Consider the following 9,371-nt stretch of genomic DNA (forward strand, 5'->3'; position numbering starts at 1 on the left):
TATTTTAAATTTTTAAAATAATAAAAGTGCTTTTGTTCATAATTATTTAATTTAAAAATAATATAAATAAATTGACTTTTTGTTTAAAATTACTAATTTTAAACAGTTAATTTTTTATAAATCGAGTAAACATAATTAATGGTAAAAAAGACAGCAATTTGTTGTCTCAAATAAGTTGAAGTCACGATAAAAGACAGCAATTGTTAAGCAGTTTCACTAAATAAGGGGTATATATTTATATTCCATATACCATAATTACATAATAAAAAAATTTAAAATAGAAAAAAGCCTTGGCTATAAGAGAATCTTGTCTTCCAACCATTTCAAGTTACAAAGGACTAATTGGGGTATATGAAGTCAACATTATTTCAATATCCAACAAGTTTATTGCTATTTCATTAACTTCAACACCAAATATAAAGTCACATCATTCATTAAGTTGAATTAAATCCCAATTTTTCAATAAACAAGTCCAATCAAGGTCCATCAGAATATCAAACAATTGGTATTTAAAAACCAAGACAAAATATCAAACAAACAACATGAGTCAAAAGACCTCATTCTTTTCTGGTGTTTTATTGAGGTCAAAAGTTAGCATGGACGTATTGTGCCTAGTAGAAACAATGTAACACCCTAACTTTTAGCACCTTATGATCGTATTAAAAGTTTAGGCGTTACTTACCTCTAAACATTTTTATTTTATACTATTTTTATTTAATATCGAGCCTTTATGGATACGAACTGAAATTTTAATTAAGAAAATGAAAGGTCTTTACTTTAAACCTCTTAATCACAAAAAATTATATATACTCACATAGCAATATATACATAAACTTATTCAAAGATCCTCAAATACAAGTCCTACCCCTCTAAAACTAAAATAATAAATGATGAGGAAAAAATAAAATCTAAAAACTCAACTTGTAAACGAATCTTCTATGCACCTGTAGCTCTGCACTAAACCTTCACACCTGTAGCTGAAAGGGGTGAAAATAGGAGGGTACGAACTGGGAAATTTTTAGTAGGGTCGGGGTGAATATTTAGGTTAATTATCCAAATTTAAAACTTATAATTGTTTTATATAAAATTTTGTACAAAACAGCACTCCATACATTTCACCGCTTACTAAGAAACCATTTTAATCAAAACTTACCCACTGATCCTACCAATCACGACCTCCGGCCCAACTCAAATTAACTCGGCCTCTGCCCCAAATTAAATCAACATCAAAATTCAGTCACAAAACAGAATCAATCACAAGCACAAACAATGCAAGATAAACACAATCAGAGAGCAATTATAGCAAGTATAACAAATAACAATTAGACAGAAATCATCAGATAGGCAAACCAAAAAACTTAAGCATACCTAGACAAAGAAAACAAATGCAGTATGATGCATGCCTAGCCTATTGGCCGTGAGCTCAAGTGTCGATTACTTTGCCAGAACCTGACACACCCGGTAGCTAACCCTGATATTGGGCGAGCTCATCCGGGCCTTTCACAGTGCCCGGCCACACTTACGACATTGGGTTAACAGAGCTTCGAGTATCAACCTGGAGCACATGGTGGCTAGCCATTGCTACTACCCAGGGAAACCCTCATCTCCAATAGTGGAAGTGCAAAAATCACAATTATCAATAATTCAGCATCTACATGCATTCATTCTCATCCATGGATCAACATCCATCTCAGCCATCCGGCTTACGGTTCAGTCCAGAACTAGCCAATATTGATAATCACACACAGCCATTCCGGCTCACGGTTCAATCCAGAACCAGTCAGTATTCATAATCATACATAGCCATTCCGGCTCATAATAAAACAGCACTTCCACATTCAAAATCATCAAATTCATGAAATCGGCATTTAAGCCATAAATCATTTTCTCAATTCATTTCACTTTGAAATCAAGTTTCAACTCTTTTCGGGATTAAACTCATTTCAAATATTTAAAGAATCAACTTCAAACATTACATTTCACAAGCCACACAACAATTCAGCCAAGCCAACATCCATAATCATTCGAGTCAATCAAATAATACATAAGGCAGATACAATCACTAATTACACCATATCTCACATCAGTATCCATATGTAATATTCCAATAATAAACTGTAGTTTTCGGAAAGCGCCCCTACCTCAAAATGCAAATTCCATAACTCAAAGGCATCACAGCGTCCTTTCTGCCTCGACCCGAAATCAACAATCAAAATCCTAGCCACCAAAACCTCAGCTCCAAACTGTTTTCTCAGCAACCACAACGACTCTAATCGCAATATATAATAACCGAGATTAACTCTTATAACAACAAATGCTACAATTCCTCAACGTATAATAGAGCAGTAACTAGAGGGCTTTCAGATCGAAACGCTTACCGAACCAAAGGAACGGCTGAACCGAAACAGCGACGGTCTCCGAACCGGCTCGGCAGCAGCCCGGCAGTCAGCCCCAAGCAGCAGCGGCGATCTGAACCACACGCAGCGACAATGAAGTTCCAGGAAACTCAATAGAAGGGAAACTCAACTTAAAAGCCTTACCGCCAGTGGAGCTCGGTGGCGGCAGCGGCATTCCCAGCGGTTAAGGCTCGGCCAGAAGCTCCGGCGGAGGCGGCGCCGGCGACGCGAGCGCGACTGGACACGGTGGCTGAACCCCAACTCAGCCTCAGGCCTCTCTGTCTCTCCTCAGGCCTTCTCCGATTTCTCTCTCCCTCTGTGCTTGCCGGCAGTGGTAAGGTGGCGGTGGCAAAGGAATTCCGGCGGCATGAACCCCTTCTCTGACGCGGCAGCTCAATGGCGGATCGGTTTCCCCTCCATCGCGTTCTGTCCTTCCCGCACTACACTCTCCTCGCCGACGACAGGCACGGCGGTGCGGCTCCAGACGGCAGAGGTGATAGGGAGCACTGTGGGTTTAGCAAACAACGGCGGCTGGGCTCATCAGCACGGTGGCGAGGCGACGCTCATACTCGTGACGGCGTCCTCCATTAACGGCGATGGTGAGGACCTCAACGGCGGTGACGAAGGCGCAGCGGCCCCCAAGCCTGCGACAACCATCACTCGCGGACCAACCCTCTCCTCGGTTCCGCTCTCCCTGGTGATGGCGCAGATGGTGCGGCGGTGGCGAGCTGAACTGAAGCGCGATCGGCGGCTCGTGGTGAGTTCCCTCCCCCTGGCCGACACACTCTCACTTCTCTCCATTTTCTGCTTCTGTTTCTTTTCTCTTCTGAAGCTGTTGTGTTGCAGGTCTGCTGAAGGGAAGAAGAAAGGGTGGCGGCTGCTAGGCTTGGGAATAAGGGTTTTTCTCATTTGGAAAACTAGGGTTTTTTGTCAAGCTAGGGGTAGTTTAGGTAATTTCAAATAAAAGTAGAGATAATATAGTAATTAAAACCAAATTAAATCCAACACTATTTGTACATAGAAAATACTATTCGCTCATCAATTTCACAAATTATTTTCAATAAAATGCCCAAATCTAAAAATTAGAAATAATATAATTAAATCCCTTATTTTCCAAAGTAGCAGTATTAATATTGAAAATATTACTTATTTAATTCAAATCATATGGAAATCCTTATTATTTCACAATTACCAACTTTATACTCTGAATATAGAAAATAATCCAATAATTGTGAAATTGGATAATAATTATAACTTATCTCAAATCCAATAAATCAAAACTTGCCTTAATTATCTTTAGTAAAATAATCTCTGAAATTAAGGCTATAAATAACTGTAGAATTTGAGACTTGATCATAATAAGACTTTTCAAATATTCTGGGTCTTACATTCTACCCACCTTATAAAAATTTTCGCCCTCGAAAATTGCTACAAAACGAAAGAAATTTCATAACAGTTCACTCTTAAACACATTTAAGGGAGAAGCAAAAATATCTCATCATATAAAGATATATACGATTTTCAAATACTTTGATTGTCATGAGAATAAAGATGTAAAGGTAGGAGTGTGATTGCAAAGCAAACGTTACAAGGTAGGCTCAATGCAAAAGATAACATGGGTCAATCATGTGATAGAAGGGCAAGGCATCAAAGGCTATCAAACAGGATGGGGTTAAAACGACATGCTCAACATCCGCACACTAATCTCATATCAACCTCAAAGCTTCAACTTTCCAACTCCATCAAGCACTTTACATTCCCCATATCCGATCACAAGCCTGACAGCTGCACCCGTTTGCAAGGAACAAAACACCCACAACTCCTAACGTTGTACACCTACCGTTTCAACTTTCGTATGCACATATCACGTCTTAAAGAACTAACGCATCGCGTTACTACATCTACAGATCGCACGTGATATCAAAACAATTCTCGAGTCTACTCAGAAGGATACCAGATTTAGAACGGAGAGACAATTGTCAAGGGTAATACTCATAAATTCAAGGAAATGTATCCAATTTCCAGACAAACAAAGACGCGCAAGCAATGAAGTTTGCTAGAAATAAATCAATTGACAACTTCAAAGATAACCCTTGGATCAAAGAGGTTCAACATGATCAATAGGAAGAAAACCAGCGCATCAGTTTGAAACAAACTCAAGCTGAGTCGAGGAAGCATGAGGTTTACAGAAGAGAATATTTCAAACCCAAGACAAGGCTCACAGAACTCAAGAGCATAATTAAAATACTTCCGAATACATTGTTCTTAAAAGAATCGAAAACTTGTAAAAATATCACTTCGTAGTCTAAAAGAGAAGTTAAACAACAAACACCCTTCAAGGGAGTAACAAAAGCATAAACGTGGCTTTACTTCAATACAACTTCATGTTGAAGTATATTTTGTAGAGTTCCAAAAACAAAATGCACACAACTTTGGCTAAGAGCTAAAATATTCCTCAAATATTTTAGAAAGATAATTAGATGCACAACTTAACCAAAAGCAGTTCATAAAGACTCGGAAGTAATCAAATGCTTGCTCAAAAATTCTAAAAATTCATATTCAAACAAGTGTGTATAACATTTATAGCAAGTACGAAAGAGGAAGTTAAACTCTTTCTAGAAAAGAAACTCCGAAATAAAAATTTGCTCACAATTTGGTAAAGAAAATAAGTAGTGCGTTACAAACGAACCGATTTCCACTAAACAAGGAGGTTCTCCAAAGCCTCATTTAAAATAGCGCATGCCGATTTTTAAATTAACTTCATCAAAATTGAACAATGGTTTCAATCTGAATCAAGCAACAGAAAATAAATTCCGTTTAAAACTTCTTACAAGAGAATTCAAAACTTCTTTAAAAAGGTTCAAAACAAGACTCTAAAAGTATTCTTGAAATCACCATCTCAGAAGAACATTCAAGAAGTTTAAGATGTACTAAAAAGGAGTCAAGCCTTGCAAGAAAAGATCTTAATTTAAAGTAGTTCAACAAGATCCACTAGGCATGAGTCATTAAACAAGCTTTCAAATTGATTCAAAAGAATACAAAAGTCATAGGAAAAGACAACTCAATCATTAGTAATCTCTCAAGGATAAATCTTTGACTAAAAACTCTTATAGAGATAACGGGAGAATAAACGATGCACTAACTTGAAACGAATCAAACTGACTCATATACGAATGAGATTCACAAAAAGGAAAAACCAAGATCAATGGCAATATTCACAAGATGTAAAAGATCAGTTAAAAACAAGGTCAAACATGACATTCATGGAGATGGAAGATTTAATAGAGAATTTAGTCCGTTCATAGGAAGAAAGCTACGAGTCCAACATTTTCAAAAGAACAACAATGGCATAAACCATATAGCATGCTATATCAAACTCCAATAAAAATGAATTAAGTGAAGTTTACCAAACGAAACTCAACCTAAGTAAAAGCGAAAAAATCATTTCTTTCCGGGATCTTGAAGAATAACCAAATACATAATCAAATGAAGATGTCCATTGGAACTATAGTAAAGTTACTAGAAAGTCAACTTGTATTTTAAGTAGGTGCAGTTCTATAAACCAGTAAAAGTACGGTCGAGATATTAGGAGTAAATAATTGTTAAACTGTATAAGAAATCTTCAAAGTTCATATATAGATAAGTATGTAGCTAATCAATAGCAACTTTTATAAAAATCTCAAAATTAGCTGTAATCACTGTCAAATAAGAGGAAAACAGAATCAACAAGTTCTCTAAGAATGAACTCGGAACCCAGAGTTAAAAGTCACAGCACATTAAGACAAGTTCAAGACTATATCAAAGAATACTTGAATCAAGAAGAACTCAAACAGAGGAAGAGAGATGCAACAAGGATTTCAAACAAGCATATGCACTTAAGATCATTCAAGAAGGCATATGAATAGAAGAATAGAGTTGAGAAAATCAAACTACTTTTCAAGAGGATTAGCAAACAAGAACTTCAGGTTATGGTATAAAAGAACAGATCGACTCGAATAAAATTCAAGACACACAACTGAATAGCCTCGAGAAATAGTTTTTAACGTTCCCAAAGCCCGCGATTCGCTTTACTCAAAACTTGTATTTCATCTATGATAACCCATCAGTGCTTTCATATACATAATTCACTAGTATTAAGCCGGCCAAACTTAATACCAAGAAGTATGCAATGCGAGACTAACATCGTTAATCAATAGACCGTCATGTGCATAAAGCTCTAATTCTCGTCATTCGACAAGGCCTAATACATGACAAACACTCTAATTCAGCATCTACATGCATTCATTCTCATCCATGGATCAACATCCATCTCAGCCATCCGGCTTACGGTTCAGTCCAGAACCAGCCAATATTGATAATCACACACAGCCATTCCGGCTCACGGTTCAATCCAGAACCAGTCAATATTCATAATCATACATAGCCATTCCGGCTCATAATAAAACATCACTTCCACATTCAAAATCATCAAATTCATGAAATCGGCATTTAAGCCATAAATCATTTTCTCAATTCATTTCACTTTGAAATCAAGTTTCAACTCTTTTCAGCCTTGGTCAGTATCCATATGTAATAATTCCAATACACAAAACATAGTTTTTGGAAAAAGCCCCTACCTCAAAACGCAAATTCCATAACTCAAACGTGTCAAAGAGTCCTTTCCGCCTCGACCCGAAGTCAACAATCAAAATCCCGGCTACCAACCCCTCAGCTCCAAACCGTTTTCTCAGCAACCACAACGACTCTAATCGCAATATATAATAACCGAGATTAACTCTCATAACAACAAATGCTACAACTCCTCAACGTATAATAGAGCAGTAACTAGAAGGCTTTCAGATCGAAACGCTTACCGAACCAAAGGAACGGCTGAACCGAAACAGCAGCGGTCTCCGAACCGGCTCGGCAGCAGCCCGGCAGTCAGCCCCAAGCAGCAGCGGCGATCTGAACCACACGCAGCGACAATGAAGTTCCAGGAAACTCAATAGAAGGGAAACTCAACTTAAAAGCCTTACCGCCAGTGGAGCTCGGTGGCGGCAGCGGCATTCCCAGCGGTTAAGGCTCGGCCAGAAGCTCCGGCGGAGGCGGCGCCGGCGACGCGAGCGCGACTGGACATGGTGGCTGAACCCCAACTCAGCCTCAGGCCTCTCTGTCTCTCCTCAGGCCTTCTCCGATTTCTCTCTCCCTCTGTGCTTGCCGGCAGTGGTAAGGTGGCGGCGGCAAAGGAATTCCGGCGGCATGAACCCTTTCTCTGACGCGGCAGCTCAATGGCGGATCGGTTTCCCCTTCATCGCGTTCTGTCCTTCCCGCACTACACTCTCCTCGCCGACGACAGGCACGGCGGTGCGGCTCCAGACGGCAGAGGTGATAGGGAGCACTGTGGGTTTAGCAAACAGCGGCGGCTGGGCTCATCAGCACGGCGGCGAGGCGACGCTCATCCTCGCGACGGCGTCCTCCATTAATGGCGATGGTGAGGACCTCAACGGCGGTGACGAAGGCGCAGCGGCCCCCAAGCCTGCGACAACCATCACTCGCGGACCAACCCTCTCCTCGGTTCCGCTCTCCCTGGTGACGGCGCAGATGGTGCGGCGATGGCGAGCTGAACTGAGGCACGATCGGCGGCTCGTGATGAGTTCCCTCCCCCTGGCCGACACACTCTCACTTCTCTCCATTTTCTGCTTCTGTTTCTTTTCTCTTCTGAAGCTGTTGTGTTGCAGGTCTGCTGAAGGGAAGAAGAAAGGGTGGCGGCTGCTAGTCTTGGGAATAAGGGTTTTCCTCATTTGGAAAACTAGGGTTTTTTTTGTCAAGCTAAGGGTAGTTTAGGTAATTTCAAATAAAAGTAGGGATAATATAGTAATTGAAACCAAATTAAATCCAACACTATTTGTACATAGAAAATACTATTCGCTCATCAATTTCACAAATTATTTTCAATAAAATGCCCAAATCTAAAAATTAGAAATAATATAATTAAATCCCTTATTTTCCAAAGTAGCAGTATTAATATTGAAAATATTACTTATTTAATTCAAATCATATGGAAATCCTTATTATTTCACAATTACCAACTTTATACTCTGAATATAGAAAATAATCCAATAATTGTGAAATTGGATAATAATCATAACTTATCTCAAATCCAATAAATCAAAACTTGCCTTAATTATCTTTAGTAAAATAATCTCTGAAATTAAGGCTATAAATAACTGTAGAATTTGAGACTTGATCATAATAAGACTTTTCAAATATTCTGGGTCTTACATTGTCTCTCTAACATGCATCCACACTCTTGGGATATAGTGCCCACCACACTCTTGGGATATAGTGCCTGCCACACTCATAGGATATAGTTCCCGCCACATTTCCTGGGATAAGGTGTTTCCACACTCTTGGGATATAGCGCCCACCACGCTCTTAGGATATAGTGCCCGTCACACTCATGGGATATAGTGCCCGAACACTTTTCAATGTAAGGTGCTCCCACACTCTTGGGTTATAGTGCCCACCACACTCTTGGGATATAGTGCCCAACACACTCATGGGATATAGTGCCTGACATACCTAACAATAGAGAGAAAACTTAAACATACTCACCACTAATCATCCTCATTCGTACGTCATTCATCATATTCATTTAATCATCAATCATATTTCGATAACAATTCATCATTTCTATTAATCGGGATCATTTCAGCCTCATACATCTCAAACTCAGCCTTCTACACTTTCTCAGCTCATTTAGTATCAACTTAACTCCACAATCAAGAAAAATCACTTTTCAAATCGCTTCCAATAAATCAAATCAATTCAAACAGCAAAAATTATTTCTTTAATAATTCAAAATCAGTTAATATAATTCTTAAAAATTTTGAAAATTTATTTTGACCCCCTTTTAGAAATTACACTTTAATCACTAAACTTCTAAAAACTCCGTTTTAACCTCCAAACTTTCTTTTATTTCACTTTTACCCTTAA

The 9,371-nt window shown here is 38.8% G+C and overlaps 1 long non-coding RNA gene across 1 annotated transcript; it reads right to left on the reverse strand.

Annotated features, from left to right (window-relative positions):
- LOC110264572 lies at positions 2,224-2,589 on the reverse strand. Its single transcript, XR_002350743.1, has 3 exons — positions 2,541-2,589; positions 2,379-2,469; positions 2,224-2,269 (listed from the first exon to the last, which is right to left on the reverse strand). It is a non-coding gene; the product is annotated as an uncharacterized LOC110264572 (long non-coding RNA).

This window comes from Arachis ipaensis, chromosome B07 (genome assembly GCF_000816755.2).
Source record: "Arachis ipaensis cultivar K30076 chromosome B07, Araip1.1, whole genome shotgun sequence".
NCBI lineage: Eukaryota > Viridiplantae > Streptophyta > Magnoliopsida > Fabales > Fabaceae > Arachis > Arachis ipaensis.